This window comes from Cryptomeria japonica, unplaced genomic scaffold (assembly GCF_030272615.1).
Source record: "Cryptomeria japonica unplaced genomic scaffold, Sugi_1.0 HiC_scaffold_67, whole genome shotgun sequence".
NCBI lineage: Eukaryota > Viridiplantae > Streptophyta > Pinopsida > Cupressales > Cupressaceae > Cryptomeria > Cryptomeria japonica.
Window position 1 is genome coordinate 482,501 of NW_026728889.1, and position 11,034 is coordinate 493,534.

The following is an 11,034-nucleotide window of genomic DNA, read 5'->3' on the forward strand; positions in this document are numbered from 1 at the left end:
ATATATCCAATTGCAACGAAGGAACGTGCCAAAGATCGAGAACAATGGCAGAAATGCTAGTAACGTGCACTTCGGGACCAACGCATCACCGGAAGACAACCGCCAAACATCGAAAGAGTCGCGATGCTCCGCAACCTACGTGCAAAGCGGTCGCACACCGGGTAAGGGAGTGAGAGCCCCAAACATAGCTGGGCGAGGCGCTCACTCCGCTCTTTAATATCTCGTTAATACCGCCAAGGAAATGGCACAAGCACACACACACAAGCATCCTCGGAAGAGGACAGTTCGAGTGACAGGTCAAATCCAAGAGTTCCGAAGACTACCTCCAGGAACAATCGGGAACAAGACCGATTACAAGTCGTCGAGTCTGTTACTGGGCGAACACGAGATGCGCACAGGAAATCGATCAGCCCTCACAATGGCCCAAGGCCAGAGATCGGACTGCTACGATTTACCCCAACAATCATCGTGCCACTCTTCGCAGAGAGGTGATAGACGCCAACGAGCCCGCGCATAGCAATCGAGGTGTAAAAAGGGCGTTGAAGGCAGGAAGCCTGGACGAAAGAGGCTACGAGGTCACCTCGAAGCGGTCTAAGAATCGGGCGCACTTGGGGCGACTACCAGTGCCAACCCCTTATCCCGCGGTGCGTCCGACACACAGAAATTTCCAAGGCGGCCAAGGAGCCTCCCCGCATAGCAATCGGGGTGTGAGGTTACGGATGCAGCATTGATAGCAATCGAGGTGTGAGGCGAAGGATGCAGAAGTGAGAGCCGAGGGATGTAGCAGAGATAGCAATCGGGGTGTGTGATGCAGAAGAGATAGCAATCGAGGTGTGCGGTGGGAAGGGCCCAGCAGCCAGAATGCATGAAGCGACGGATGAAGCAGTGATGACAACCGGGCTGTGAGGAGAGGAGGGATGCAGCCAAGAAAGCAATCAGGGCTCGAGGCAAGGGATGCATCAAGGATAGCAATCATGTTGTGAGGCGAGATTCCAAAGGCTAAACGTGAGAGGCTGCAGGGTCGACTCAGAGAGGTCTATGCATGTGAGAGGCTGAAAGCAAGGTCGACTCGGAGCGGTCTATGCATCGGGCGCGCTTGGGGCGACTACCAGTGCCAACCCCTTATCCCGCGACGCGTCCGACAAAGAGAACGTTCCAAGGCGGCAGAGGAGGTTACCAGCCGAAGGATGCAGTAGCAATAACAGGTATAGTTCCGCGGCGGCCGAGAAGACTCACCGCATAGGAATCGGGATGCGAGGCGAGGGATGCGGCGGGAAGGCCCCGACGGCTAAACGGAAGAGGCTGCAGGGCCGCCTCGGAATGGTCCAAGCATCGAATGCGATTGGGACGACTACCAGTGCCAACCCCTTATCCCGCGATGCGTCCGATACACAGATAGTTCCAAGGCGGCCGAGGAGCCTCACCGCATATCAATCGGGGTGCGAGGCGAGGGATGGGGCGGGAAGGCCCCAACGGCTAGACGGAAGAGGCTTCAGGGCCACCTCGGAATGTTCCAAGCATCGGACGCGCTTGGGGCGACTGCCAGTGCCAACCCCTTATCCCGCGATGCGTCCGATACACAGATGGTTCCAAGGCGGCCGAGGAGCCTCACCGCATAGCAATCGGGGGTGCGAGGCGAGGGATGGGGCGGGAAGGCCCCAACGGCTAGACGGAAGAGGCTTCAGGGCCGCCTAGGAATGGTCCAAGCATCGGACACGCTTGGGGCGACTACCAGTGACAGCCCCCTATCCCGCGATGCGTCCGATACGAAGATGGTTCCAAGGCGGCCGAGGAGCCTCACCGCATAGCAATCGGGGTGCGAGGTGGGGGATGCGGCGAGATGGCCCCAACGGCTAGACGGAAGAGGCCACAGGGCCGCGTCGGAATAGTCCAAGCATCGGACGCGCTTGGGGCGACTACCAGTGACAACCCCTTATCCCGCGATGCGTCCGATACGAAGATAGTTCCAAGGCGGCCGAGGAGCCTCACCGCATAGCAATCGGGGTGCGAGGTGGGGGATGCGGCGAGATGGCCCCAACGGCTAGACGGAAGAGGCTGCAGGGCCGCCTCGGAATAGTCCAAGCATCGGACGCGCTTGGGGCCACTACCAGTGACAACCCCTTATCCCGCAATGCGTCCGATACGAAGATAGTTCCAAGGCGGCCGAAGAGCCTCACCGCATAGCAATCGGGGTGCGAGGTGGGGGATGCGGCGAGATGGCCCCAACGGCTAGACGGAAGAGGCCACAGGGCCGCCTCGGAATAGTCCAAGCATCGGACGCGCTTGGGGCGACTACCAGTGACAACCCCTTATCCCGCGATGCGTCCGATACGAAGATAGTTCCCAGGCGGCCGAGGAGCCTCACCGCATAGCAATCGGGGTGCGAGGCGAGGGATGCGGCGAGATGGCCCCAAAGGCTAGACGGAAGAGGCTGCAGGGCTGCCTCGGAATAGTCCAAGCATCGGACGCGCTTGGGGCGACTACCACTGCCAACCCCTTATCCCGCGATGCGTCCGATACACAGATAGTTCCGAGGCGGCCGAGGAGGTGGGGGATGCAGCGAGATGGCCCCAACGGCTAGACGGAAGAGGCTGCAGGGCCGCCTCGGAATAGTCCAAGCATCGGACGCGCTTGGGGCGACTACCAGTGACAACCCCTTATCCCGCGATGCGTCCGATACACAGATAGTTCCGAGGCGGCCAAGGAGCCTCACCGCATAGCAATCGTGGTGCGAGGTGGGGGATGCGGCGAGATGGCCCCAACGGCTAGACGGAAGAGGCTGCAGGGCCGCCTCGGAATGGTCCAAGCATCGGATGCGCTTGGGGCGACTACCACTGCCAACCCCTTATCCCGCGATGCGTCCGATACACAGATAGTTCCAAGGCGGCCGAGGAGCCTCACAGCATAGCAATCAGGGTGCGAGGCGAGGGATGCGGCGAGAAAGCCCCAACGGCTAGAGGGAAGAGGCTTCAGGTCCGCCTCGGAATGGTCCAAGCATCGGACGCGCTTGGGGCGACTACCAGTGACAACCCCTTATCCCGCGACGCGTCCGATACACAGATAGTTCCAAGGCGGCCGAGGAGCCTCACCGCATAGCAATCGGGGTGCGAGGCGAGGGATGCGGCGAGAAGGACCCAACGGCTACACGGAAGAGGCTTCGGGGCCGCCTCGGAATGGTCCAAGCATCGGACGCGCTTGGGGCGACTACCAGTGACAACCCCTTATCCCGCGACGCGTCCGATACACAGATAGTTCCAAGGCGGCCGAGGAGCCTCACCGCATAGCAATCGGGGTGCGAGGCGAGGGATGCGGCGAGAAGGACCCAACGGCTACACGGAAGAGGCTTCGGGGCCGCCTCGGAATGGTCCAAGCATCGGACGCGCTTGGGGCGACTACCAGTGACAACCCCTTATCCCGCGACGCGTCCGATACACAGATAGTTCCAAGGCGGCCGAGGAGCCTCACCGCATAGCAATCGGGGTGCGAGGCGAGGGATGCGGCGAGAAGGACCCAACGGCTAGACGGAAGAGGCTTCGGGTCCGCCTCGGAATGGTCCAAGCATCGGACGCGCTTGGGGCGACTACCAGTGACAACCCCTTATCCCGCGACGCGTCCGATACACAGATAGTTCCAAGGCGGCCGAGGAGCCTCACCGCATAGCAATCGGGGTGCGAGGCGAGGGATGCGGCGAGAAGGACCCAACGGCTAGACGGAAGAGGCTTCGGGTCCGCCTCGGAATGGTCCAAGCATCGGACGCGCTTGGGGCGACTACCAGTGACAACCCCTTATCCCGCGACGCGTCCGATACACAGATAGTTCCAAGGCGGCCGAGGAGCCTCACCGCATAGCAATCGGGGTGCGAGGCGAGGGATGCGGCGAGAAGGACCCAACGGCTAGACGGAAGAGGCTTCGGGTCCGCCTCGGAATGGTCCAAGCATCGGACGCGCTTGGGGCGACTACCAGTGACAACCCCTTATCCCGCGACGCGTCCGATACACAGATAGTTCCGAGGTGGCCGAGGAGCCTCACCGCATAGCAATCGGGGTGCGAGGCGAAGGATGCGGCGAGAAGGACCCAACGGCTAGACGGAAGAGGCTTCGGGTCCGCCTCGGAATGGTCTAAGCATCGGACGCGCTTGGGGCGACTACCAGTGACAACCCCTTATCCCGCGACGCGTCCGATACACAGATAGTTCCAAGGCGGCCGAGGAGCCTCACCGCATAGCAATCGGGGTGCGAGGCGAGGGATGCGGCGAGAAGGACCCAACGGCTAGACGGAAGAGGCTTCAGGGCCGCCTCGGAATGGTCCAAGCATCGAACGCGCTTGGGGCGACTACCAGTGACAACCCCTTATCCCGCGACGCGTCCGATACACAGATAGTTCCGAGGCGGCCGAGGAGCCTCACCGCATAGCAATCGGGGTGCGAGGCGAGGGATGCGGCGAGAAGGACCCAACGGCTAGACGGAAGAGGCTTCAGGGCCGCCTCGGAATGGTCCAAGCATCGGACGCGCTTGGGGCGACTACCAGTGACAACCCCTTATCCCGCGACGCGTCCGATACACAGATAGTTCCGAGGCGGCCGAGGAGCCTCACCGCATAGCAATCGGGGTGCGAGGCGAGGGATGCGGCGAGAAGGACCCAACGGCTAGACGGAAGAGGCTTCAGGGCCGCCTCGGAATGGTCCAAGCATCGGACGCGCTTGGGGCGACTACCAATGACAACCCCTTATCCCGCGACGCGTCCGATACACAGATAGTTCCGAGGCGGCCGAGGAGCCTCACCGCATAGCAATCGGGGTGCGAGGCGAGGGATGCGGCGAGAAGGACCCAACGGCTAGACGGAAGAGGCTTCAGGGCCGCCTCGGAATGGTCCAAGCATCGGACGCGCTTGGGGCGACTACCAGTGACAACCCCTTATCCCGCGACGCGTCCGATACACAGATAGTTCCGAGGCGGCCGAGGAGCCTCACCGCATAGCAATCGGGGTGCGAGGCGAGGGATGCGGCGAGAAGGACCCAACGGCTAGACGGAAGAGGCTTCAGGGCCGCCTCGGAATGGTCCAAGCATCGGACGCGCTTGGGGCGACTACCGTTGCCAACCCCTTATCCCGCGATGCGTCTGATACACAGATAGTTCCGAGGCGGCCGAGGAGCCTCACCGCATAGCAATCGGGTTGCGAGGCAGATTATTGGGAAGGGAACCCCCTGGGATGCGGCTCAAGCAGTGCCCAAAGGGACTGGAATGCGGAATCACATCGAGAGACCCAAATGCTATACGAGGGCTCAAATCGAATTATCGATTTGGCCACGACATGGACGCATCGGAACGACTACCTTTGCCGAACCACTCGCAATTGCATCCATACCGAAACCAATAGACATTTCCGTTAGAGCCCTCGCATAGCATTCGGGAATCTCGCATGCCCCTCTAAATCGACCAATGCTGGCGCTCAATGAAAATCCGAGCGCTACCACCGTTCGAGCGCCAGCATTGGTCGAGTTAGAGGGGCACGGGGGAGAATGCTCCAGTCAACACCTCCCCTATATAAGTTATTTGTCCGATTCTCGCACAACCGTAGTCTGCCTCGTCGAATCAAACAACGGTCCCAGATTCCGACTTCCGTTCCGTAGAGACCCAAAAGCTAGATGGAGGCTCGCAAGAAAGAGAGTCGGCGCATAGCAATCGGGTTTCTCGAACGTTTAGGGACCGAGCTCACTTGCGGATAGGGCAAAATCCGCCAAGCAACCCAAAAGCTAGACGGGGGCTCGAATCGAATCGCCTAGGCGGCCACAACAACGACGTGTTGGATCGACTACCAGTGCCAAACCATTCAGCAAGACTAGTCTGTGTCGAGGCCGGATAGAGATTCTCAGAGAGCGCCCGCATAGCATTTAGGAGACCTGCCGCGTCCCTCACACTCGACAAATGGTGGTGCACGTTTATAAATCCGAGCGATCCCAACCCTTTCAAGCACCAACATCGGTCGAGATAGAGGGGCACGGAGGGGGCTGCGTGAGACAACACAGTCCCCTATATAAGTTATTTGTCCGATTCTCACACATCCGAAGAATGGTCATCAAATCGGACAACAGCCCAAACTTCCGACTTCCGTCCCAGAAAGCCCAAGAGCTATCTAAAACGTTCATGGCCGGAACTCGATCGCGGCTATACCAGTCCGCCAAGCAACCCAAAAGCTAGACTGGAGCTCTAGTCGAATCACCTCTGTGGCCATTGCAAGGACGTGTTGGAGCGACTACCATTGCCGAACCATTCCGCAGGTCGAGTCCATACCAAGGCCGCATAGAGATTCACGATGAGCTCCTGCATAGCAATCAGGAGACTTGCCGTGTCCATCACAATCGATAAATCCTGGTGCAAGATTTTTGCATCCGAGCGCTCCAACCAGTCGAGCACCAGCATCAATCGACATAAACGGGCACGGGGGGAGGATGCTCGAGAACACTACCTCCCCTATATAAGTTATTTGTCCGATTCTCAAGCAGCCGAAGTCTGGTCATCGAATCGGGTCAAAGACCACAACTTCCGACTTTACCCACAATGCAAGTCATCGAATCGAACATCGGCCCCCGAGTCGGACTCCATGCGTATGTCAGGTCATCGGACCCAAATTCCGCCTTCCTGCGCATGGCGGGCCATCAATATCAACTCGGTCATCGGACCCAAACTCCGCCTTTTTGCGTATGGCACGCCTTCAAATCGGTCATCGGACCCAAATTCCGCCTTCCTGTGCATGGCGGGCCATCAACATCAACTCGGTCATCGGACCCAAATTCCGCCTTTCTGCGCATGGCACGCCATCAACTCGGTCATCGGACCCAAATTCCGCCTTCCTGCGCATGGCAGGTCATCGGACACAAATTCAGACCTCGCCAATATGCCTACGTATCGAATCGGTCATCGGACCCAACTTCCGACTTCATCCATACTGTAGGGTCTTTGAGGTTGGCGCGGTGCGCTCAACCCAGGGAGTCGACCCATCGAAGCATACACCTCCCCTATATAAGCTATTTGTCCGATTCCCACACCTGTGTAGTTTGCACCTCTGACCAGGACATCGACCCCAACTTCCGAACTCGACTGCAACGACGGCACCAGCGCCTTGGTGCGCACCTTGCGACGCACAGTCCCAACATTCGCCTTCCTGCACATGGCAGGTCATCGGACCCAAATTCCGACCTCGCGAGTATGCCTACATATCGAATCGGTCATCGGACCCAACTTCCGACTTCATCCATACCGTAGGGTCTTTGAGGTTGGCGCGGTGCGCTCAACCCGGGGAGTCGACCCAACGAAGCATACACCTCCCCTATATAAGCTATTTGTCCGATTCCCACACCTGTGTAGTTTGCACCTCCGATCAAGACATCGACCCCAACTTCCGAACTCGCCTCCAACGACCGAACCAGCGCCTTGGTGCGCACCTTGCAACGCACAGTGCCAACATTCGCCTTCCTGCACGTGGCAGGTCATCGGACCCAAATTCCGACCTCGCGAGTATGCCTACATATCGAATCGGTCATCGGACCCAACTTCCGACTTCATCCATACCGTAGGGTCTTTGAGGTTGGCGCGGTGCGCTCAACCCGGGGAGTCGACCCAACGAAGCATACACCTCCCCTATATAAGCTATTTGTCCGATTCCCACACCTGTGTAGCTTGCACCTCCGATCAGGACATCGACCCCAACTTCCGAACTCGACTAAAAAGACCGCACCAGCGCCTTGGTGTGCACCTTGCAACGCACAGTGTCAACATTCGCCTTCCTGCACATGGCAGGTCATCGGACCCAAATTCCGACCTCATGAGCATACCTACTAATCGAATTGGTCATCGGACCCAACTTCCGACTTCATCCATACCGTAGGGTCTTTGAGGTTGGCGCGGTGCGCTCAACCTGGGGAGTCGACCCATCGAAGCATACACCTCCCCTATATAAGCTATTTGTCCGATTCCGACACCTGTGTAGTTTGCACCTCCGCTCAGGACATCGACCCCAACTTCCGAACTCGCCTGCAACGACCGAACCAGCGCCTTGGTGCGCACCAAAAGTGCGCACTTTTGGAGGGCACTTTTGTGCGCTCCAAAGGTGCGCACTTTTGGAGGGCACTTTTCTGCGCTCCAAAGGTGCGCACTTTTGGAGGGCACTTTTTGGAGGGCACTTTTCTGCGCTCCAAAGGTGCGCACTTTTGGAGGGCACTTTTTGGAGGGCACTTTTCTGCGCTCCAAAGGTGCGCACTTTTGGAGGGCACTTTTTGGAGGGCACTTTTCTGCGCTCCAAAGGTGCGCACTTTTGGAGGGCACTTTTTGGAGGGCACTTTTCTGCGCTCCAAAGGTGCGCACTTTTGGAGGGCACTTTTTGGAGGGCACTTTTCTGCGCTCCAAAGGTGCGCACTTTTGGAGGGCACTTTTCTGCGCTCCAAAGGTGCGCACTTTTGGAGGGCACTTTTTGGAGGGCACTTTTCTGCGCTCCAAAGGTGCGCACTTTTGGAGGGCACTTTTCTGCGCTCCAAAGGTGCGCACTTTTGGAGGGCACTTTTTGGAGGGCACTTTTCTGCGCTCCAAAGGTGCGCACTTTTGGAGGGCACTTTTGTGCACTCCAAAGGTGCGCACTTTTGGAGGGCACTTTTCCTGTGCTCCAAAGGTGCACACCTAGGTGAGCACCTTCGACCACACCTTGTAGCACACCAAACTCTGACTTTCGACTTCATCCGCAATGCAGGGTCTTTGAGGTTGGCGCAATGCGCACAACCAGGGGAGTCGACCCATCAAACCCAACACCTCCCCTATATAAGCTATTTGTCTGATTCTCATACATGCGTAGCCTGCAGGAGCAATTAGGACATCGACCCCAACTTTCGGCTTCTAAACGAAAACAAGGTCTTTGAGGTTGGTGTAATGCGAACAACTAGGGGAGTCAACCCATCAAACCCAACACCTCCCCTATATAAGCTATTTGTCTGATTCTCATACATGTGTAGTCTACAGGAGCAATTAGGACATCGACCCCAACTTTTGACTTCTTAACGAAAACAAGGTCTTTGAGGTTGACGTAATGCGCACAACCAGGGGAGTCGACCCATCAAACCCAACACCTCCCCTATATAAGCTATTTGTCCGATTCTCATACATGTGTAGCCTGCAGGAGCCATTAGGACATTGACCCCAACTTTTGACTTCTTAACGAAAACAAGGTCTTTGAGGTTGGCGTAATGCGCACAACCAAGGGAGTTGACCCATCAAACCCAACACCTCCCCTATATAAGCTATTTGTCTGATTCTCATACATGTGTAGCCTGCAACAACGATTAGGACATCCACCCCAACTTCTGAATTCGTCTGCGTTGACCGCACCAAAGGTGCACGCCTTGGTGCTCACCAAAATCCGACTTCCGACTTCTTCTGCTATGCGGGGTCTTTGAGGTTGGCGCAGTGCGCACAACCAGGGGAGTCAACCCACCGAATGCAACACCTCCCCTATATAAGCTATTTGTCTGATTCTCATACATGCGTAGACTGCAGCAATGATTAGGACATCCACCCCAACTTTTGACTTCTTAAACAAGACAGGGTCTTTGAAGTTGGTGCAGTGCACACAACCAGGGGAGTCGACCCATCAAACGCAACACCTCCCCTATATAAAGCTATTTGTCCGATTCTCATACGTGTAGTCTGCAGCAGCGATTAGGACATCGACCCCAACTTCCGAATTCGTTTGCATTGACCGCACCAAAGGTGCACGCCTTGGTGTGCACCCTGGAGTGCACTTTGGTGCTCACCTCGGTGCACACTTTGGTGTGCACCTCGGTGTGCACCAAAGGTGCGCACCTTGGAGCGCACCAAAGGTGTACACTTTGGAGCGCACCACATAGGGTCTTTGAGAGGTTGGCGCAGTGCGCACACCAAGGTGGGTGTTGAGGTGCGTGCCGAGGTGGGTGGGTGCTAGGGTGCGCTCCATGGTGGGTGCCAGGGTGGGTGCGTGCTAGGGTGGATTCCAAAGAGGGTCATAGGGTGGGTGCCAAGGTGGGTTGGTGATATAGTGGGTTCAAAGGTGGGTACTAGGGTGGGTTCCAAGGTGGGTCACAAGTTGGGTGCCAGGATGCGTGGGTGTTAGGTTGGGTGCCAAGGTGGGCTCCTGCGTGGGTGGGTGCTAGGGTGGGTTTCAAGGTGGACGCGAGGGCGGGTGCCAAGGTGGGTAACAAGTTGGGTGTTAGGATGGGTGAGTGCTAGAGTGGGTGCCAAGGTGGGTGGGTGCTAAGGTGGATGCCAAGGTGGTTCACAGGGTGGGTGGGTTCTAGGGTGAGTTCCAAGGTGGGTCACAGGTTCAGTGCTAGGGTGGGTGTCAAGGCGGGTGTCGAGGTGCCTGGGTGCTAGGGTGTGGATGCCAATGTGGGTCATAGGGTGGGTACTAGGGTGGGCTGCAATGTGGGTGCCAAGGTGGGTAACATGCTCGGTGGGTTCTAAATTGGGTGCCAGGGTGGGTGTGCACCCACCTTGCCCGAGGTGGGTGCCAAGGTGCCAGTGTGGGTGGGTGCTAAGGTGGATGCCAAGGTGGGTGAGAAGGTGGGTGATAGGTTGAGTGGTAGGATGGGTGGGTGCCAAGATGGGTCACAGGGTGGGTGCAAGGGTGGGTAGGTGCTAGGGTTGGTGTCAGGGTGGGTGGGTGCTAGGTTGGGTTCCAAGGTGGGTGCGAGGGTGAGTGTCAAGGTGGGTCACAGGTTAGGTGCTAGGATGGGTGAGTGCTAGGGTGCAAAGGTGCCAGGGTGGGTGCTAGGATGGGTCGATGCTAGGGTGAGTGGCAAGGTGGGTCCACAAGTGTCAAGGTGGGTGCCGAGGTGGGTGCCAAGTCGGCGACTGCTATGGTGGATGCCAAGGTGGGTCACGGGGTGGGTGCCAAGTTGCTAGGTTGGGTTCCAAGGTGGGTGCCAACGTGGGTGCTAGGGTGCGTGGGTTAAAGGGTGTGTCACAACGTGGGTGCCAGGATGGGTGCGCACCCACACTGGCCAAGACGGGTGCG